The sequence below is a fragment of the Papio anubis genome, chromosome 6 (genome assembly GCF_008728515.1).
Source record: "Papio anubis isolate 15944 chromosome 6, Panubis1.0, whole genome shotgun sequence".
Lineage (NCBI taxonomy): Eukaryota > Metazoa > Chordata > Mammalia > Primates > Cercopithecidae > Papio > Papio anubis.
Genome location: NC_044981.1, coordinates 161,045,295 through 161,069,120, shown reverse-complemented (window position 1 = coordinate 161,069,120; position 23,826 = coordinate 161,045,295). Strand labels below are relative to the sequence as shown.

General features: G+C 37.6%; 1 long non-coding RNA gene across 2 annotated transcripts in view; it reads right to left on the bottom strand.

Moving 5' to 3' along the window:
• The window catches only part of LOC108585649, a 39,031-nt gene extending 19,739 nt beyond the window's left edge, over positions 1-19,292 (bottom strand). For both annotated transcript variants that reach the window (XR_001902255.3, XR_001902254.3), the window contains exons 1-3: positions 18,238-19,292; positions 17,695-17,879; positions 17,119-17,197 (exon numbers count right to left, since the gene is read on the bottom strand). This is a non-coding gene — a long non-coding RNA (uncharacterized LOC108585649). The remainder of the gene's footprint in view (positions 1-17,118; positions 17,198-17,694; positions 17,880-18,237) is intronic.
• Positions 19,293-23,826: the final 4,534 nt, after the last annotated feature.

The window sequence follows — 23,826 nt, the reverse complement described above, 5'->3', positions numbered from 1 at the left end:
GGATCTTCAGTAATGTTGAGATCATGAAACATGTGATATGATAAAATGTGAAGAACAAATCCTTCCTTTTGTATTATTGAAAAAAATGTATAACCTAAGTCCAATCACAACAAAAGTCTGACAAACTCCAGTTGAGAGTCATTAGAAAAAAATTAGCAGATCAATACTCAAAGGGTGTCAATGTCATGAAAGAGAATGATGGAAGAATTATCACAGACTTCTGGAGACTAAGAAGAAATACCAAGTAAATGCAATGTGGTATTTTGGGTAGAATTCTGGAACAGGAAAAGGACATTAGTGGGAAAATTGGTGCAATTCAAATAAGGCCTTACGATTAGTTAACAGCATTGTACCAATGTTAATTTTCTGGTTTTGATCATTGTACTGTGCTTACATAAGATGTTAGCATTACAGAAAACTGGATGAGAGTTATACCATTTTGGGGATGTTTCTATAAAATATTCAAATTAAAAAGCTTAAAAATCACAATAAAATAAAGCAAATGCTAAGTAGAATAAAATTGATGAAATATTGTCATGCATAAATAATGAAATTGAAAAGTTATACTTTATTTCAAAAAAGCAAAATCCTCAATGAGATACCATTACATTAAATACCAATGAGAACAGAGAACAAAAAGAGAACTCAATATATAGTACTCAATATATAGTTACATAGAAACTATATGTAATGTCAATAGTAACTATATATTTACTGTTGTATTGTTGACAAAAATGCATAACGTAAGTCCAATCACTACAAAAATTAGACAAATTCTAATTGGGACTCATTAGAAAAAAATAGCTGATCAATAATACTCTTCAAAAGTGTCATGTCATGAAAGAGAAAGAATGATGTAGGAATTATCACAGACTGCTGGAGACTAAGAAGAAATACCAAGTAAATGCAATGTGGGATTAAGTTATACATTTTTGTCCATAATATAACAGTATAGTTACTATTGACATTAACATGCAGCAATTCTCATACATTGTTGGTGAATATACAGAATATCAAGGTACCTTGGAAGAGAGTTTGACAGTTTCTTATAAAGTTAAACATAAACTTCTCATGCCACCAAACAATCCCAAACCTAAGTATTTACCCCAGAGAAATGAAAAAAATATATTCACACAAAAACTTTTACATGAATGTTTATAGTGGCTCTATTCATAGTCACCCAAAATTGGAAGTAACACAAATGTTCTTGTACTGATAAATGGATAATCACCCAAACGATGGAACACCACCTAACAATAAAAAGAAAAACACTACTGATTCATACCACACAGCTGGGTATCAAATGTGTTACACTTTATGAAGCCAGATTCAAAATGTTCCATACTGTGTAATTCTATTTATATTGTAATCTAGAAAAGGCAAAACTATAGGGACAGGTGTGTCAGAAAACAAATTAATGATTACTTCGGACTTAGGATGGGGCAGGTGTTAACTCCAAAAGGGCTCAATGAACTCTTTAGGAAATGGAAATTTCTGTATCTGATTGTGTAAGCGGTTACATGACTGTACGTTTTTGAAAACTCATAGAACCGTGCACTAAAAGGGATACATTTTACCACATATAAAATTTGCCTCAAAACCCCCAAGTTTTGAAAAAGGTAAATATCTTATGTTTTCCTAGAGATGTTGAAAGAGAAGCTCAGAGTCCAGAGAATGGGCACAGTGCTTCAGGCCTAAGGGGTAAGGACGAGCTGCCCAAGGCTTTTCAAGGGGTCATAGCAGAGCGTGCATGGTTTGGGCAGCTGACAAGAAAAGAGGAAAGCTGAGCAGCTAAATCGTGTCACAAATTTCTACCATGTGCTTACAAAATATCTGATATTTTAGCAGGCAGCAGTTCTCATAGATTTATGGTGTATTAAGTGAGATCAGGAAGACCTGCGTTAAAATTCATGACTCGACATAGAACTAGTTGTACAATCTTCAGAAACTCAGTTAGCTTTCTCAGTCTCTAATTTTCTTGTATAAAATGGCTGTAACAATAGTAACTGTTACAGACTGAATTATATCTTCCCCTAGATTTATATGGTGAAGCCCTCACCCCCAAATGTGGCTGTAATTGTAGAAAAGGCCTTAAAAAGATCATTGATATGAAATGAGATCTAAAGATGAGGCCTTATTCCAATCTGAGTGGTGTCCTTATAAGAAAAGGTAGTGACACCAGGGATATGCTCCCACGTATGAAAGACCATGTGAGGACCAGAGGGAAGGCAGCCCTCAGAAGCCAAGGGGAAAGGTGTCAGGAGAAACCAAACCTACCAGCACCTTGATCTTGGACTTCCAACTTCTAAACGCTCAAAAAAGTATTTCTGCTGTTTAAACAGCCCAGTCTGTAGTATTTTGTTATGGCAGTCCAGGAAGACTAATACAGTGTCTTTACAACGTTATTCTGAGAATTCTTGAGTTAATATCTATAAGGCCTGAAATCCAGTAAGTGCTATAAAAGATTACCTAATATTAGTAGTAGGATCAGTATTATTGAGTTAGTTGTTGATACTGAAGTTTAGGAATGTAGCTTTGGATTACATCACTGAAGACCCTGAATAACATACTAGAATTTATAATATATTCAGGGGCAAGTGCAGAATTTATTGAAAACCCATAAGCTGAGGGGTGACATCATCAGAGCTATACTTCAGGAAAAAAAAAAAGTTATTCAGGAAGTTATAATGTGAAAAGACTGGCACCTAGGGAAACCAGTTTGAGAATCTAAGTGATATATGACAAGGAAGTAGACCTGGGATGAAAAGGAAGAGCGTGTTTCAGTTAGCACCCACAAAACGTGGCATCCGAATCCCAGCCACAGAGGAAATGGACACATTATAACCACCGCAGCATTTTCAAGACTGGTTGATAGGATTTGGGATGGGAATAAAAGCCTCTAAGAAGAAGTAACGATCCCCTGGGGAAGAAGAGGCTGGAGTAATGAGGAAGAAAATGTTCTCAATTACAGAGAGAGTAAACTGCAGCTTCTGCTTGTATTGATTGATTGATTGGTTAGTAAACTGAAAATAGTACCCTGAATTCCTAAGCCAAAGAGTTATTTTTGAGAATCAAATGGGATTATCCATGAAATTTCTTTTTGCAAAAGATGATACAAACACTATTAAGATGTCAAACATTCGAATTGCTTAAAGCAGAATCGTTATTGTTTGGAAAGGCACAGAAATACTAATGGGAGGAACCCTTTCGTGACGCTTTATGTTTCTCTTAACAGCAATGAGATAAAGAGGAAAAATACGATGCACTCTGTGTACTGATGCCCAAAATAGAAGCTGCATCTCCAGCTTTATGACCTGACAACGTCAAGAGCTTTGAGGAGGAGCAAGCTGCATTTCCATACTTTAAACACAGAGCGTGCTGCCTGTGAAGAACTAAGGGGATGGAACTGTAGGAGTCTTCATGAAATGAGTGAGCATCCTAACTCTGCGGTGGGAAACAAAGCAGTGGCCTGTGTAGAGGAGCCTGGCAACCCGGAGCCGACCTCTGTGTCCCTCCTCACTTTGCAAATCAGTTTTCCTGTTGGATGCAGGGAGAAAGACGGCTCCTTGGCAGGGAGGGGAGTGATAACTTGGACCTGGGAGCCAGGCAGCTTCTGCCAAGTAAGGAGTCCTCCATCCTCCTTCCTACTAAACAGCAGCTGCTCCATTCAGTTCCAGAAAGCCACTTCTGCAGTGAGCATTTGAGGACAGGCACAAAATGAAAATGGCAGATTTCATTCCAATTCTGGTAGAAGAGACGTTTTTAAAGCATCCCTAGTGCCTAACCGTCTTCCATCTCATAGGGTTAGGGCTCTGACTCGTTTCTATTTCTGCAGCTCCTTGGTCAGGAGCTCTTCCCTGGTATGACTAGAATAGCTAAAGGGTGCACACACTTGGGGGCCTGGAGCAAGTAGAGGAGCCTGGGAGAGGAAGCCACAGCCTGGCCAATTCTTCCCAGCCCCTGCTGAGGATTCCAGCACTAACCCTGCATGGTCTGTCACCCTTGTCAGGGAGCATGGCTATTTCAGCCTAACATATCATTTTTACCACCAGAGTACTTACAGGCACTTTTCCCAAAATGCAAAATATACTAATTATAATTGTTTCCTTCTCCCTCTAGGGGAAGTGCTACCTGAGTGATGCTCAAGCTCCATGCTCCCAGAAAAATCATGGGCCCTCAATGATGTACAGACTGGATAATTAATTAGACCCTTAATGATAGAGGATCAACTGCCATTTGCTGTTGTTTCTTTAATATAACCTGAGGCATCTGAATTAGAGTGCACCTATTATCTAAAGCATTTGCATTTTCCAGATTGGTTTGGAAGGATTTCAGCCTCTCTGGCTGGCATGCTATTGGCGTTGTTTCTTGCTTTGGCACAGAAGAGAGAAAAAATATGAAGAAACTGCTTCCTAACTATTCATTTTTATCAACCTGTTTTAACATATTCTCTAGTACTGTGGAATTGATTTGACTGATTCATTTTGCCCTTGTTTGCATTAGAAGGGTTAAATGCTTCCAAAGAATGGTGAGGATTTAGTTATAGAGCAAGCATTTAAACAATTCTACTGGACAATCAATGACAATATTGCTGATTACTTCCCCTGGCATAAATTTCACAAGTCTCTGCTTTTTCTCCTACTCTCTGCTTTCATGACTACCCTCAACTTCCTTGGATAAGAAGGAGTCAGCATGGTTTATACATACATTTATTTTACAGCTGTCCTTCAGCAACCTTTATTCTTACGAAATTTTTTCTCGCTTCAATCACCCAATTTCCACCAACGCACTGGCTCATCTTCATCCACACTTTGTCTCTCCATCTACTCTATGCCTTCTCTCATATTTAAAGTTACTGAAAACTTCACTCTCATCTTTGACTGCATGTGCTTGACAAGCTATTTAAACTCTGGAATCTTAGTTTCCTCATCCCTGAAATGAGAAATTATGTTTGTACCTTTTACAACAATGCCAGATATTACTATCACATCCTGACAGTCATCATCAATATTAGTAGTAGTATCATTTTCATCGTCAATATCATCACTAGTCAATTTACATTTATAACTCTAATCCTTCAAATATTATGGTCTTAAACTTTACCTGTCGCCTAGCTTGAATCATGAATTTATTTTAACCAACCATTTGTCTTGAAGTGGGATAATAATACCTTCTCTGTATATATTAAAAGTTGTTTGAGAACTAAAAAGAGATAAGTTACTTAAGTTTGCCTGATACGTTCTTGGATATTAGTTTTTATTACTTATTATTACTATTATTGTTACCAAACATTTTAAAGACCTCTGTTTACCCAGGCCACTCCATTCTTAATAGAAACCATTACAATTTTATACTCCTAAACCTTCACTTCATGGAGATCCAAACACTCATAATCATCAACATATGTTATTATACAAAAAGAAAGAAGAAAAATTTGTTTTTTGTGGACAACTAGCAGTCTCTGCCTCATCACAGACTTAGGAAAGGGTAGAGCAGCAGGAAAGGACCGTGGGTCCCTGAGGTCACCTCCTTTGCATGTCACTGCTGTGCAAGCCAAAAGGAGACATACACTTACCCCCACAGCAGTAAAAATGCATCCCTTATTAGCTTGTCTTTCTTTGTTATGCCAGATAAAAGATTAAAATACATGGAGTAATTTAGAGAGGCAGATGTGGGTAATATTTTTGGATAAGACCATCTCACATTTTTTGAAAAAATATGTTTCTTAATTTTTAACTGAAAATATTGATATAACAAAAAACCATTTAAAATAACAGATTTGTGGGAAAAAATATGCACAGCCTAACAATATAAATAAATGCAGCTTATGAATAATTAAAATGTGCTTTTCCTTTTTGATCTTCAGAGATTAGAATTTTCTGTTGTCTAAAATAGTAATAACATTAACATCATTGACATTCAAACGATTAGAGAAAAGTTTCTATGGATTTCATTTACAATTCAAGTAAATCTTTATCTTCACTATTTAGAGAAAAATTACTGACAGGTGTTACCCGAAAGTTCCAAATATGATTGTTGTAAGTATTGGAAGATATCAAAGTGAATTGCCCTTGTCCACTGCTGAACGGGTATTTTTATGGCTAATATCTACCTATGTATTGTACACTCACAGCGCTCTTACTGTGGAGGTATGTGTGGATATTTTGTAGATTGTATAATTAAGATATAATGAATTTTGTACTTTCATAAAGTTTCAGGGAAAGACTAGATCTCTATCTTCTATTTCACTCTTCATTTTTATTAAAGTCTGTCCACTACGCCTATTTATTTATTTATTTATTGAGACAGGGTCTCACTCTGTCACCCAGGTTGGAGTGCAGTGGCACAATCTCAGCTTACTGCAACCTCCACTTTCCAGGTTCAAGCAATTGTCATACCTCCGCCTCCCAAGTAGCTGGGATTACAGGCATCCACCACCATGCCCAGCTAATTTTTGTATTTTTAGTAGAGACATGGTTTCACCATGTTGACCAGACTGGTCCCAAACTCCTGGTCTCAAGCAATCCACCTGCCTCGACCTCCCAAAGTGCTGGGATTACAGGCATGAGCGCCACTTCACCTATTTACACGGTAGCCTAAATGTCAGCTCTGCCTCTAGCAATAAAGATGGAATTCATAGATGCCCAGCTTCTGTGCCTGTGGGAAGTCAATACTATCTCCACAGCGGAGGTGCATTCCCAGCTGCTTGTCCTTCCCTGGTCACCCCTGGCTCTGTACTCCATTTTTCAGAGTGCAATTATGGATTTTTCTCAAATCTTGTGGGCATTGATCATGTGAAACCAGCTTGACATTGTCACTTTTCTTCACACCCATGATGATACACACAAGCAAACAAAAACTCTTGTGCAAGTACTGAGAGTAGCAGATTTATCTGAATATTTACAGGGGCAGAGGATCAGAAGTCTCACATCATAGTAAAACTAAATTGAAATTGCATGTAAGACATCTTTGGTCTTAAAACTGTTCTTCGCCATATATATATATTTTTTTTTTCTTTTTTTTTTTTTCCTGAACACTTTCTGGCCTCCATCACCATTCTTGGCTTTGGTCTCTTTCCTTTTCCTTCCTCTCTCTCCTCTCTTTTGTACCCACCACTAAATCCTTGGTCACTATTAAGGCAGAATACTTTTATTCCCCTTTTAAATTATCAACCTTTCCTTCTCCTCAAATTTGCAAATTGCATCCCCTAAAAAGTGAATTCATTAATGAGACAAAAACAATGGTTGCACCTTTACCTAAATATCCAGGTAAGTGGAAAATAACCATAAACCTTGATTAAGCTCATATATAAGGCAGTTGCCTCTCTCTTGTTTCAAGCTGGGTAAGAGGATGTGAAGATGGTGTGAGCCATTCTCACAGCTACAAATCTACTAAAATAATTGTGGAATGAAGAGCTATTCATGCTCTTTCATTTGTGACCTAGTTGAAAGAGAGGATGGAAAGTTCATTCCTTTGGAAAATATTGATGGATCACAGATGGTTTGCCAGGCACGCTTCCACAGAGTGGAGATTTCTGGAGGGAAGGTGGTCAGAAAAGGAGAACATCAAGTGAAAGGAAAAGGTGTCAATAGCTGTTGTGAGATCTTAGTTCTTGTCTTCTTGATTTAGAAGAATTTAAACAAGAGACACACAACTTAGATCCCATTTGTCAATTTTGGCTTTTGTTCCAATTGCTTTTAGCATTTTTATCATGAAGTCTTTGCCCATGCCTATGTCCTGAATGGTATTGCCGAGGTTTTACTCTAGGCTTTTTATGGTTTGGGGTTTTACATTTAAGTCTTTAATTCATCTTGAGTTAATTTTTGTACAAGGTGTAAGGAAGTGGTCCAGTTTCAGTTTTCTGCACATGGCCAGCCAGTTTTCCCAGCACCATTTGCTGAATAGGAGATCCTTTCCCAATTGCTTGTTTTTGTCAGGTTTATCAAAGATCAGCTGGCTGTAGACGTGTGGTGACATTTCTGAGGTCTCTGTTCTGCTCCATTGGTCTATAAGTCTGTTAATGGTACAAGTACCGTGCTATTTTGGTTACTGTAGCCTTGCAGTATAGTTTGAAGTCAGGTAGCATGATGCCTCCAGCTTTGTTATTTTTGCTTAGGATTGTCTTGGCTATATGGGGTCTTCTTTGATTCTATATGAAATTTAAAATAGCTTTTTCTAATTCTGTGAAGAATGTCAATGGCAGTTTGATGGAAATAGCACTGAATCTCTGAATTACTTTGGACAGTGTGGCCATTTTCATGATATTGATTCTTCCTATCCATGAGGATGGAATGTTTTTCCATTTGTTTGTGTTCTCTCTTATTTCCTTGAGCAGTGGTTTGTAGTTCTCCTTGATGAGGCCCTTCACATCCCTTGTTAGTTGTATTCGTAGGTATTTTATTCTCTTTGTAGTCATTGTGAATGGGAGTTCATTCATGATTTGGCTCTCTGCTTGCCTATTGTTGATGTAAAGGAATGCTTGTGATATTTGCATATTGATTTTGTATCCTGATATTTTGCCGAAGTTGCTTGTCAGTTCAAGGAGTTTTGGGGATGAGATGATGGGGTTTTCTAAATATAAAATCCTGTCGTCTGCAAACAGAAATAATTTGACTTCCTCTCTTCCTATTTGAATATCCTTTATTTCTTTCTCTTGCCTAATTGCCCTGGCCAGAACTTCCAATGCTATGTTAAATAGGAGTGGTGAGAGAGGGCATCTTTGTCTTGTGCTGGTTTCCAAAGGGAATGTTTCCAGGTTTTGCCCATTCAGTATGATATTGGCTGTGGGTCTGTCATAAATAGCTCTTTTTATTTTGAAATATGTTCCATCAATATCTATTTTATTGAGAGTTTTTAACATGAGGAGATGTTGAATTTTATTGAAGGCCTTTTCTGCACCTATTGAGGTAATCATGTGACCATGTGGTTTTGGTCTTTGGTTCTGTTTATGTGATGGATTATGTTTATTGATTTGCATATGTTGAACCAGCCTTGCATTCCAGGGATAAAGCCAACTTGATCGAGGTGGATAAATTTTTTGATGTGCTGCTGGATTCGGAAAAAAAGCTCAACATCACTGATCATCAGGGAAATGCAAATCAAAACCACAATGAGATAGCATCTCATGCCAGTTAGAATGGTGATTATTAAAAAGTGAGGAAGTAATAAATGCTGATGAGGCTGTGGAGAAATAGGAATGCTTTTACACTCTTGGTGGGAATGTAAATTAGTTCATCCAGTGTAAAAGACAGTATGATGATTGCTCAGAGATCTAGAACCAGAAACGCCATTTGATCCAGCATCCCCAATACTGGGTATATGCCCAAAGGAATATAAATCATTATACTATAAAGACACCCACACATGTATGTTTATTGCAGCACTATTTACAATAGCAAAGACTTGGAACCAACCCAAATGCCCATCAATGATAGACTGGATTAAAAAAAAAATACGGTGCATTTGTACCATGGAATACCATGCAGCCATAAAAAGGAATGAGATCATGTCCTTTGCTAGGACATGGAGGAAATTGGAAGCCATCATCCCCAGCAAACTAACACAGGAACAGAAAACCAAAGACTGCATGTTCTCACTCATAAGTGGAAGTTGAACACTGAGAACACATGGACCCAGAAAGGGGAAGAGCACACACCAGAGCCTATTGGGGGGTGGGAGGTGAGGGAAGGGAACTTAGAGGATGGGTCAGTAGGTGCAGCAAACCATCATGGCACATGTATACCTATGTAACAAACCAGCATGTTCTGCACATGTATCCCGTTTTCTGTTTATTCTTTTTTAGAAGAAATTTTAAAAAGAGAGACACCTAGCAAAGGAGATGCAATTTAATGCAAAGGAAAAATAATATTTTGAAAGTACAGTACAGAATAGATAGGACATCCTAAGAAAGATTGGATTCAGGGCGGGCTACTCGTAAGAATGAGACAGCAGAGAATGGCACTAGGAAGACTCCCTTTGTGGGAGTCCTACATGAGTATTCAAAAGGGGGTGGGAAGAGACATTACTAGTAAGCATGTTCTGGGTGGTGCTCTGAGGGCACATGCCCAGTAGCTGTCCATGCTTGTTCATACATCGCATGTCTCATTAGAATCTTAAATCTCCACCAATGGGTGTGTTTTTTGACTATTATGATGAGCAAAGGGCCGTTTGAGGACAGGTAAAATCAAAGTGCGCATACTCTCTACAGGGGAAATTCCCTGCTGAAGACAGTGTTGCTGGAATGAGCTTTACCTACAATGCAAATGTTTATTGTGATGATCGTATGGCCACCACGGCTGCTGCATCTAGAGGATATGGTCTCCTCCTTGACTACCTATCCTGCCTCCAAGTTGAGAGTGCACTTGAATAGTGAAGGGTCACAGGGGAGTGGATGGAGAAGAGGCAAGGAGAACATAGCAGGGGTTGGATCAGAGACACACTGGGGGCAGATCACAGGAGCCCTGGGTACTGTTACAAAATCTCTAACTTTTAATTCTAGAGAGATTGGACGTCATTGGAGGGTTCCAAGCATAAGAGAAACACAATCTGATAAGTCCACTCTGGATCATGGAGGTTTTGCTGTGTGAAAAAGTAAACAGTATATGAAGAGAAGGAAGTCATGACACCACTGTGGTGTCCTGTGGTATGTCAGGAGAAAGGTGACTGTGGATTGGCCCAGGATGGTAAGCATGATCTAATTTAAAGGTACAACTAAAAAGATTTGCTGATGGATTGAGCATAGGATGTGAAGAGAAAGAGGCGTCAAGGAAGACTTCACGTTTGGGACCTAGGCACCATTTACTAATGTGGGAGGGAGGGTTCTTTCCGAGGAACAGGTGCGAAAGGGAAAGAAATTGTGGAATTTAATTTTGGGCATGGTAAATTAGTGTTGTCTGTTACACATCTGGGCGATAGATCACTAACTGGATATGCAGGTCTGGAGCTCAGGGAAGATATTGAGAATGAAGATATAAATCTGGGGCTGTCAGTCTATAGATAGTAGTTGAAACCATGGAATGAGATGAGACCATAAAGAGTAAGAGGGTGAAAAGATGAGTTGAGCGGTCCTCAAGCCAAGGCCTGGTTTACTTTGATCACGTGGCAATCACTGCTCATTTCAGCAAGAGCTGGTTCCATGGAATGTCAGATTGGAGAAAAACTTCATTCAAGCAGCCCAGGATAGAATGAGAAAAAGGAAAGGGACGACAGTCCTTACAGCAGGAACATTTCTCTAGAGGGAAGCCCAAATGAGGTAGTGGAGTTAAAGCACTGAAGTTAAGCTAGCAGTTGTTTATTAATTTTATAAGCTGGGCACTGCCGCAGCCAAGTTGATGGTGCAAGGGAGCAAGTAGCAATGGCCAGGGTGAGGACGTTGGGTCAATAAGAAAGGAAAGGAGCCAGTGCACAGTGGAGGGTTTGCTGTGGCCTCAGGTCATCCCTAGAAACAAGAAGAAGAGACAGGCATGCTGATGGGTTGGAGACCGAGTGATGAGAGTTCATGGAAAATCTCTTCTGTCAGTCACACTTTCTCAGTAAACTAGAAAAAAAGGTTGTAAGGCAAGAGAAGAATGGGAAGACTTGGAGGACAGAAGAGAAAGGAAAATTGTGTAATAGTAAACTACAAGAGTGGGGAGTAAATAAAAATTTAGTAGAGTTGGCTGGGAGAGCTAGAACTGCTAGCTCCTTAAGGAGTTGATCTTGATTCAAGGAATTCAAATGCACACAAACTGTTCAAAAGGACAGAATTTAAATTTATTATACGGCATTAGCTTAACCCTGATGCTAAAATCCACCAAATAATTTATTTTCCTATAGAATTATTTATTTTTACAAACTAAGCATGCATGTTGAGATGACAGCAATAAAATCCTAAATGAGTTAGAATCAAATTGAATACTGCACTACAATTAAAGAAAAGTATGTTATTACCAGGCAGGCTTTATCCTATGAATATCATGAGGCTGCAATGTTCGAAACTCTACTTACAAAAATTATCAATTCAAAAGGTCAATGATTATTTCATAGATGGAAATTTTAAAAATCAACATACACTCTGGTTAAAACTCTTATTTTCTAACTCTAGGAATACTGGATATCATTATGTTATTGAATTCTAACTCATTTATTTTGTGATTAGAGAACTGATTCTGTATCATTAATTTCTTTGTAGTTTCCTTCCTTCCTTCCTTCCTTCCTTCCTTCCTTCCTTCCTTCCTTCCTTCCTTCCTTCCTTCCTTCCTTCCTTCCTTCCTTCCTTCTTTCTTTCTCTCTCTCTCTTTCTTGCTTGCTTGCTTGCTTGCTAAAGATTCTTGCTCTGTCACCTAGGCTGGAGTGCAGTGGCGCCATCTCAGCTCACTGCAAGCTTTGCCTCCTGGGTTCATGCCATTCTCCTGCTTCAGCCTCCCAAGTAGCTGAGACTACCATGCCCGGCTAATTTTCTTTTTGTATTTTTTAGTGGAGATGGAGTTTCACCTTGTTAGCCAGGATGGTCTTGATTTCCTGACCTTGTGATCCACCGACCTCAGCCTCCCAAAGTGCTGGGATTACAGGTGTGAGCCACCACACCTGGCCATGTCTGTTCTTTCTTTGAGGCCTACAGATTGTAAAATTTTCCATCTGTTTTAGAAAACAAGTACTTTCTAATTGTGGGGTAAAAGAGTAAGTATATCAATTACCAGCCTTGTTTATTGTCTTATTTGATTCTTTTAAAATTACTGTTATATATATATTTTTTACCAGCTTGATTTATCATTTTGATATGTATGTGATAAATTCTCTAAAATTATGATCTAGATTTGCCAATTTCACTTATAATTTTGGTTTTAGAATTAGTCTTTCTTGCTAGGCTCAACAGGCCTGCGATTTTTATGTCTTCCCAGTAAATTGTTCCTTTCATTAAGTGATCATTATACTTAATACTGGTTTGGGCCTGAATACTTTAGTAATTTAAATATTACTCTACCAGTGTTCTTTCTGCTTTTATTTGTCTGGGTTTTCTATCATTTAGTTACTTTCAAACTTTTAAACCATTAGGTTTTGTGGTGTCTGTGTATGTGTTTTAATAACCAACTTACGACAAAGTGTATTTCTTGCTGAAAATATAATAGATTTTGTGAATTTTCAACTTCACTAGATAATGCCAAATTGTTTTCCAAAGCATTTAAATCAATTTCTATCTTTCGGAGCAGTGTATTAATATGCCTCTTGGTTTACAATCTCAACAATATTTATAATCTCCAGTTTTTTTAAATTTTATGTTATCACGTGGGTAGAACATGTTGCGCCTTTATAATTCAATTTGAATTGTTTTATTACAAATAGACTTTGCCATATTTTCACATATATATTCACTAATGATACACTCTCTGATGTGACATGCCTGTTAATTTTTTTTTTTTTGCCTATTTCTCAAATTGGTTACTTTGTTTTTATTTGCTTATTAACTTACTAATATGTAGGAGTTTTTTTTATATGTACAAGGTCCAAATCCTTGTTGATTTATTGGTGGCAAATATATCTTCCCTGTTTTGGGACTTTATCCACCTTTTAAAAGTATTTTTTAATAAAGGGAAGTTCTTAATTTTAAGGCAATCATGCTATTACTCTTATGGTTTCTTTGTTGTGCATTACACAACAAATCCCTCCCTGCCCATAAATAAATAAGATATTCATTATTAGTTTTCACAGAATGTTTACTTTCCATATTTAAATTTTAATTTAATTAGAAGTATTTGTCCATGGTATTGTAGGAATTCAATGTAACTTTTTTTCCCAATACAAATAACCCATGATTTCAGCATTATTTTCTGCTTCTTTTTCCATTGATGCATGATACATAGTGTCAGCTCTGTCATATATCATATATATGCTCATGAACAGTTGTATATATATGCTATCCAATATGGTATTTTTAATATATATATTACATATAATATTTGTATACTATCTTCTGCATTTTTATGAGTTTGTGCTGGCAGAGTTTAGGGGCAGAATGTTAGCTAAGTAAGCTAAGTACGTCATGTTGGTGGAAGTCTCAGTAAAGTGCAGGAGATAGGAGCACATTTTCAAAACTTGATAATGAATATTTCTTTGAAATCAACAGCCCTCCTCATACATGATGGTGGCCTTATCACTAAAACAAGATACAACACAAATTTGCCTACGGCCACTACTATTTTTGGTTTGGCTACATTTCTTTATCTCTTTGAATACAATTATAATTCACTTAGTGTGTTTTAATTACAGAAGTCTTCAACCTTGACGGGCATAGGTTCTAGATTGATAGGTGCCCTACTACTTTTACTTCATTTTTTTTTCACACTCTTGGTTGTTTTGTAGTAGCTTTTCCAAAGAATTTAAGAAAAACTATAGTAAAAGACATATGGGGTCAGGAAAGAGACATCGTTTTACTCTTATTCTGAGTGAATAGAGTGATGATGTAAATGTGCGCACAGGAGACCAGATTTGGGATCCCAGGTCCCCAGAGCTCACAGCCTGCAGAGGCATTTCCTCATTCATGCATATGAGCTCTGGAGCCCATTTGAAAGGAACAAAAATTACTCTGGATCAAGTCACTTAGATGGGCTTGCAAACAATCCAGATTTTCTACTCACATGACCCTCTACGAAATGAGCAAATTAGCAGCTGAGAGTCCTGGGCTTTGTGTATGCCTCTGCCATTCAGAAGTGGCAGAGCCCTACAGCAAGTCACTCAGCAATTTAGATCCCATTCTTCATCCCTCCTATAGATCAATTTCCAGCTGGTATCATTCCACTTCAGCCAGAAGGACAGCCTTGAGCATTTCTTATAGTGCACATCTGCTATCAAGGAAACTGCTTAGCTTTCATTTATCTAAAAATGTATTTTTTCCACCCTCATTTTTGAAGGATATCATCACTGGACACAGAATTCTGGGAGGGTTGTTGCTATTGTTCCTTGTACTCTAAAGCTCTCACTGATAGCACCATTTCCCTAGATGGAGTGTCTCCTTTATATGTTTCTAGTTTCAAATTTTCTGTCTTTGGTTTCCAGCAGTTTGAGTATAAAATACCAGGTGGTTTTGTCTCTTTCTTGCTTTGGGTTAAGTTTTTGGAAATCTAGGTAGATTTTTTTCAAATCAATTTTTGAAACTGTTTTTTATATCTTTAATAAATTATGTTCCATTCTTACCATCTTCTTCCGGAACTTCAACTGCACATATATTGGAATGTTTCATATTGTCCCACAAATCTCTGATGCTTTATTCACTTTTCATTATTATTTTTTCTCTCTCTTTTAATTAAAACAATTTTATGGATTTGTCCAAAATCAATGATTATTTTTTTCAGTCATATCCAGTCTGGTGTTAAGCCTATGCAGTGATTTTATTACAGTTATTAAACTTTTTGGTTCTAGGGTTGCCATTTGATTCTTTATAAAATTTTCATTTCTCTGAAGAGATTCCCCATTCACTTCTTAAGACCACATGTAACTTTAATTTTCTGAATATACATACAATAGTTGTTTTATAGTCTTTGCCTAATACATCTAACATCTAGGTCAACCCATGCATGCTTTTTATTTTTTTCTCTGATTTTATTTTATTCTCTTATTCTACATTTAAAATTTCTAATTTTTTTCATTTGCTATACATTGTGAATGACATTTTAAAGACCTTGGAATTTGTTGTCTTGTTATCTTCCTCTGAAGAGTGTAGAATTTTTGTTTTAGTAGGAAGTAAAATTCTTAACAGAACATCTTGAGCTTGTGAAGACTTCCTTTTATACTTTGTTAAGAAGAATCATCTGTGGAAACCCCAAGATATTCCCAAACCTCTTTAGATTAATTTCTCCACCTCCTCCATTTCTCCTCCCTCTGAGTCTTTAAGCTTTGTCAGGGTGAGTTGAGAGCAGACGTTGCTGTAGAATGTGGTTCTTACTCGGGAATCATGGCCTCTGTGGAATCTTAGCTGGATCCCCCTGGTGTTGACAAAGGGTTACTGACATCTATCCATTCTGGAGAGGCCCTGTTTAAACTGTAGAATCTTTACTGTGTGCTTAGACTGTAGCAGCCGTGCTCTTGTAGGCCTCTGGCATTTTGCCTTGCACATGTGCAACCCAGACCTCAAAAAAGAATTGGTGGGTCCCCACTCTATCCAAAACCTCATCTTCTTCCTTAATCCTGTGAGAGATTGAGTTTTGCCCTGACTCCCTCTCACGGCACTATGTTTGGGAAAGTGTCCTCAGGCAAGACTGGGGTAATTTTGAAGCTCCCCATGAGAATTTTCCTTTTTTTCCAGGGATTTCTCTTTTGCACTGTTTCTATTCAATGATGGAAACAGGTGCATCATATACTGTATACAACTACATTGTTACTTATGGTGAGAGGGCTAGTCTCTCACTAGCCATCTTAACCATCATTTAAAATATTCCCATTTGGCCAGGCATGGTGGCTCACCCCTGTAATCCCAGCACTTTGGGAGGCTGAGGCGGGCAGATCACCTGAGGTTGGGAGTTCGAGACCAGCCTGATCAACACGGAGAAACCCCATCTCTACTAAAAGTACAAAAAAGTAGTCAGGCGTGGTGCATGCCTGTAATCCCAGCTACTCAGGAGGCTGAGGCAGGAGAATCACTTGAACCTGGGAGGTGGAGGTTGCGGTGAGCCGAGATCACAGCATTGCACACTCCAGCCTGGGCAACAAGAGCGAAACTCTATCTCAAAAAAAAAAAAAAAAAATTCCCATCTTAGCCATTATTTAAAATATTCTATAAGCTTGATTTATTTAAACAAGATGGCAAGCAGAAGAAGAATGACTACTATAAAGAAGTTCATTAAAATATCGTTAATTTTGAATAGTAAGATTGTTTTACTGTTTCGCACATAAATCAAAGACAATCTACTAAAATAATAATAAACTATTTTAATTGATTACAAAATCAATACTTTTCCCATATTTGGGCAAAGAACATATAGAAATAAAATAATAATCAACACAAGCCCTCCACAGTTATAATGGGAAGTCTAAAATAACAACCATAAGATCCAAGCCAGTCTGGAAAATTTGTATCCAAAGTAACATATTGAGAGAAAATAAGAAAAATAATTGAGAAAAGTTGAATACAGCAATCGATATTCTTACCTAAGTACATTCTCCTTGGCCATACCCACCGTATCTGAGTTTCTTTCATAGCTATTTCCATACTCTTGTATATATCCACCTATGAATTTAAGTAAACGGACAAAATATTAAATGCAAATTAACAGTGCTTTATTCTCCCAACGGTATTTACCAGAAATCTTTTATGTCATTAAGTTTTGACTTAAATCACCTCATAAATGGTGGCATGGGACTTCAATGCCTTAGATATACAATAACTTATTTTACTGACCCTCATTCATAACTGTTTTGATAGTTTGCAATTTTTTAACATAAAGAGAAAACTCAGGGATGCAAGGATGGTAGTCCATAGAATTGTTTAGCAGAAATATTCGGATTCTCTCTCATTCTAAGCACAGGGTAGAATTCCACTGCCTGGACCTACTGGTCAGGTAGACGGGTGAGTTGTTAATAGAAGTATCATTGGTCACCTCAGGGCTACAACACTAATTGCCAGCTTACATCCCTCTAGGGTGATCTTTTTTCTTCCATGATGACCACCACATTTGAGATTAGGGTCTTGGAGCAAGGTGGTTTGAAGCAGAGTCCCCAGCCTACCTGCAGTGCTCATGAAGCAGCAACTACGAATAAACTTTGTCATTTTGAAGATGCTAAGGTATTCGCTGTCTGTTCCTGCAGCATTGTGTATTCAACTGGATCTATTCCAAATGATTAAAACATCAATATCTATATTTGTTCATTAGGCCAGATGTCTCTTGAGAATAAATACCTGGGATGGTATCCTGAATCAGAGGATATATTCATTTTGTATTTTCTACATGTTGCAAAATTATCTCTTTACAAGTAGACACAATAAAATATATTTTAGTTTAAGTGTTAGTATTAGAAGACACCCAAAGAGAGGATTCTTAGAAAATGAATCATTCTTATAAGTGCTGATTTATACATGGAGGAATTGGTGTTTTGAGCCACTGATGTTTAGAGACGATGTGATGTGATATTCAAGGAATGCTCTGGTTAGTAGTTCCATGAAACAAACAGAGGGCCATAGGTCCTAATGAATGGGTGGAAAATGACTCACTGAAGGTTTGTTTCATGTTGGGAAAATGTCATAAATCACATTAAACAAAGGTTACTCACTATTGATGGAGAGGTGCTGCAGAGGTATTAGCTGAAACGAAAGTGTAAACCAATGGCATCTCAACAGCAAGCAGATGACACCAACGGCTCTTTTCAAAAGTCCTGTCACACCATCACTTCCTTTTTTGTCTGCAACTGCTATTAAAGGGAATCTTCCTGGGAAGTGGTTATTGTCACACCATTACCTGAAGATCAATAAGGATTTTCTTATCATTAAAAACTATGTATTTATTAATGTGTGATATCTATTTTTTCTATTTTAAATAAATGCATACATTTTATGTTCAAAAATTGGGAAGAAAAATAGCAAAAGCAGTATTCATTCTATTTTTATTGTTAAATGTGCAATATTTATTATTTTTTCTCACGAATAGGTAATATATTACTATTGCAAAGTTTATTTTTCAATTAAGCAAACTGATGAACTCTCAGGAACACCACTTTGGATGTCCCCTTGAAGGGTCTGACTCCCCTTCAAAGCCTGAATGTGCCAGTGCCAGAAACAGGTTCCCCAGACTCTCCTGAAGCCAGGACATTCACCTATTACCAAATTAAGATCATTGGGACCTGCAAGGGAATAATCTGGAGGCCTCTGGAAGGTTTCTCTAATAAAAAATACATGCCTCTGGATGTATATTTGGTTGTCATTGATGCCTGGAACTCAAAGAACAAGCAACAGGATCAGTCTCAGGATCAGTCTATTAAATTAAGGTCATCATAGCAGAAACGTGCAAAGAGCCTGAGTTCTCAACATCACAACTGAGCCTTTGGAACAACTCTGAAACTGCAGACTTGGGGGCTTCTTATGGTTTGAAATAATAAGTGCCTTTATTGTTTAAACTACTCTTAGTTGGGTTTTCTGTCATTGGATACCTAAAGAATCATAACTGAGAAATTCACCAGTCTGCATCTTGTCTGTTTTATCTTTAACAATCTGGCAATTGACCTAATTTATCTCACTGTTGTTTCAATTTGTAATACCCAAATTTATTTAAATAATATTTAAATGTAGTATTTATTTCAATATATACATAAATTCATTCCTTGTTCTTGTCTGTTTCTTTTTGGTAATCATATATTTTTATACTTAAATCTGTAAATATATACTTAAATCTGTAAAAAGAATCAAGAGACAGAAAAAAGAAAGGGGGGGGAAGGGAAGGGGAGAGGAGGGGAGGGGAGGGGAGGGGAGGAAACTTCAATTGCCCTGTTGTCTCCAAATAGCTTGCCAATTGCCATAGCACATCATAAATATAACTCATCATTTCCATGCTTATTTGATTTTTTTCATATCATGTTACAAGATTCCTACATATGCTTGAGTGTATTTCTGTGTTTTTCAGAGTTTTCACTACTCTGATTTATGGATCTATATTTTCATTAAAGTTTCTACAGTATACAGATTTAATTATTGTGTTTTATATTACAGGATTGGGTAAGATGGCAGATGAAATATATGCATAAAGAAATAATACATATATATGATCTTATGATTATCTTTAATCAAATATATATTTAATATAAAATACATATTTTTATTTTATTAATCCTAGTAAGTAATGTAAAAATGAAACGGAGAAAGGAAAAATAAATTCATAAGAAAACTGAAAACCCAAAAAGAGAATCATTAGGTATGGTGTGCTGAATGGTGCCTCCCAAAGGTATCAGATTCTCATCCTTGCAACCTAAAGATAGATAATACCTTACATGGTTTTTGTAAATGTGCATAAATTATGGATCTTGAGACGAGAACATTATTCTGGAATATATGGGTATGCCCTAAACGCCTTAAATGTAATCTCGACGTACTTACGTGAGGCAGGTGGAGGTAGATTTGACAGACACACAAAGAGAAGTTCATGTGAAGACACAGGTGGAGATTGGAGTGATGCATCCAATTGTTCAAGGAATGCCTGCAGCCACCGGAAGCTTGAAGAGGCAAGGAAGGACCCTCCCCTAGAGCCTCTGGAGCAGTGGTCCCCAAACTTTTTGGCACCAGAGACCTGTTTTGGTTTCATGGAAGACAATTCTTCCACGGACTGGGGGAGGGGAATGGTTTTGGGGATGATTCAAGTGCATTACATTGATTGTGCACTTTATTTCTATTATTACTACACTGTAATATATAATTAAATAATTATACAACTCACCATTATGTAGAATCAGTGGGAGCCCTGAGTTTGTTTTCCTGCACTAGACAGTCCCATCTGGGGGTGATGGGAGACAGTGACAGATCATCAGGCATTAGATTCTCATAAGGAGAGTGCAACCTAGATCCCTCACATGCGTTGTTCACAATAGAGTTTGCATTCCTATGAGAATCTAATGCTGTGGCTGATCCGAGAGGAGGCAGAGCTCAGGTGATAATACGAGTGATGGGGAGCAGCTGTAAATACAGATGAAGCTACACTTACTTGTCTGCAGCTCACCTCCTGCTGTGCTGCGCAGTTCCTAACACACCATGGACTGGTAACAGCTGGGGGACCCCTGCTCTAGAGGGAACATGGCCCAGATCCACAGCTTGTTTTGGCTTCATGAACCTGATTTTAGACTCCTGGCCTCCAGAATTGTGAGGAAATAAATGTCTGTCGTTTTAAGCCACAGAGTTCTTAATGATTTCTTACTGTATCCCTAGGAAACTGCTACATCAATGAATCAGAAACTCGGAGAAATTCTGAGAAATACAGGAGCTCACGTGTATGAATTGACAGAAAAAAGAACAGCGCTCACAATGTCAACGGCAAACAGTTCTGGGTTGTTCTGAGTTCAGAGAACCACATCAAAATCAAGCTAAGCAAATGAGATACTCAACCTTTCCCCTTTTCTCTTAACGCTTTCCCCTGGCCTGGATCAAGCAGCAGAAACAAATTGCACGAAGCCCTAGGTCCTGAATCTGAGCAGCGAGTGTGGGCATTTGGGCAGGAAGCCCGGAGACAATGGTGTGTATCCTTGGTGGCTGCCCATGCAAGGGGTCCCCATATTCAGAAACTACCCACTGAGGCAACAACTACACACCCACTCCCAAATCCAAAAAACTGGAGCCAGGGTGGATGTGATCATCAGAAACACTGCTCACCATGAAGTGATGAGAGCCCCCATAGGACAGATGTGTGCGCAACCAGAAATCAACAAATATTTAAGGAGAAATGTATGAAAAAAAGAGAATCCTAGAATTCAAATCATAGAAAAAGAATAAAGCATTAGAAAGCCACTATAGTATTAAAATACACTTTAATACTGTAAGACAAACTTTTCCTCATTCCTCTGTTTTTCATAATTTCCCATTTTACTATTTAACCTTTTCCCCATTGGCCCTGAGAGTACTCCCTGGCAGTGCTTGTGGCTTCAGCGTTTACCCCGAGATAACTTTGCTGCAGAATAGCTCACTTTTATTATTATTTTTGCATCCCTCTAGTGTATTGACTTTGAGGAAAAAAAGGACATTATTCTATAGCCTTCTGTTTTCAGTAGCAGTATTTCCATTTACAAAATATAGTAATTCTTGATTGTTGAAAACCTCAAATCCTAGAAAACATAGCATTCCTATGCATATGTTGACATTGTTCTCAAACAGTTGTTGCTGAAGAGTCGTTTGATGAATTCGATTTTTCTGAAATAGATGATTCTGCTGATTCAGATGATTCCGATTTAGTTCTGTTTAGAAATAACTCCAAGAACAATTTTATGTGTTTTATCTTCACATTGAAAATCAATCAGACTTGCTTCAACCTCAAAGAGCATGTTTATGTAAAACTATTAGGTTGGAGCAAAAGTAATTGTGGTCTTTGCCATTAAAAGTAATGTAAAAACCACAAATACTTTTGCACCTACCTAATGCATGAGTGCTGGCAGTGAGCGGCACTCTTTTATTCTAAACAGGATTAAAATACATTTCCAAATTATTTTGTTAAGTTACTAAAACACAACATTGAATTTTATGATCTACTGTCCTGCCCTTTGTTTTTCTTAAATTTTCTTAGTTTTTCTTTCTCCAATTACATTCAAGTTGCCATTTTCCTCTGCAATGTGTATGTGGTGTTCAGCTGTCCATTTTCTATTTTCTAGAGTTATTTAGCTCTTTGCTATCCTTCCTCCTAACATGTCCCAAAGGAAATGTATGCATTTACAGTGGCATCACTCAAATTCCATGGTACCACCATACACACGTCGATATAGAAGCAGATGACAAAAACTGTACAAATTCACTGCCACTTATTCAGAATTATTACCTGGAAAACGTGTAACTAAAAGGCTGCTATTAGTATTATTCACATTTGATGACAAATTGCATTTACTTTACAAATGAAAACATTTCAAGATTAATTGCATAATACATTGAATTTAGAGTGATTCGGCTTTGATTAAACATAGAAGATATACTTTAAAGTTAAAACATTTTTCATCTTAAAATAAACCATTCTTGGCCGGGCATGGTGGCTCACACCTGTAATCCCAGCACTTTGGCAGGCCGAGGGGGGTGGATCACGACATTAGGAGATCGAGACCATCCTGTCCAACATGGTGAAACCCCGTCTCTACTAAAAATACAAAAATTAGCCGGGTGTGGTGACACACCCCTGTAATCCCAGCTACTCAGGAGGCTGAGGCAGGAGAATTGCTTGAACCCGGGAGTCGGACATTGCAGTGAGCCGAGATCCCACCACTGTACTCCAGTCTGGGCGACAGAGCAAGAGTCCATCTCAAAAATAACGAGCAAGAGTCCATCTCAAAAATAACTAACTAACTAACTAACTAAATAAATAAATAATAAATAAACCATTCTTTTGTAATGTAATCTATTGTTAACAATATTTATGGCCTTACATTTAAAAAATGTAAGATTATTGAACTCTAGCCATTTTAACTATGGAATTTTATTTGGCTTAACATATTCTAAGCCTTATTTAAGTTTTTACAAAATATTCTTCTGTCTATCTGCTTATATGACTAAAAGTTTTATAAATCAATCCCATTCTTCTATATCTTCTGTAATGACTGCTCCCTGAGACAATAATATCATCTGGCTGAGAATTACAAACAGGAAGAGAAAGGAGGGGGAAGGAGGAAGAAATCATCAAGGAAGGTCAAATGACAGATGGGAGGGTCTTCACCAGTCATCACCATCTGAAAAGAGAGAAGTAGGGATGTCTTCACCCTCCAGAAAGACTCAGGATGAACTGGCCCTATTCTTTGCTGCTGGAAGTGGTGACATTGAAAATAGTAAACACTGTATTTGTCTAGGACAAATAGAGCTTGGTAGAAATTATTTTCTATTTCAACATTTATTTTAGATTCAGTGGGGTGCATGTGTAAGTTTGTTACATGGATAAATTATGTGTCACTGGGCATTGGTATACAAATGATTTTGTCACCCAGGTAGTGAGCATAGTAGCTGATAATTAGTTTCTTCACGTCATCCTCTTCCCACTCTCCACCCTCAAGTAGGTTCTAGTGTCTATTGTTCCCCTCTTTATGTCCAAGCGTACTCAGTGTTTAGCTCCCACTTATAAGTGAGAACATACGATATTGCTTTTTCTGTTGCTATTTAATTTGCATAAGGTAATGCATTCATGCTGCTGCAAAGGACAT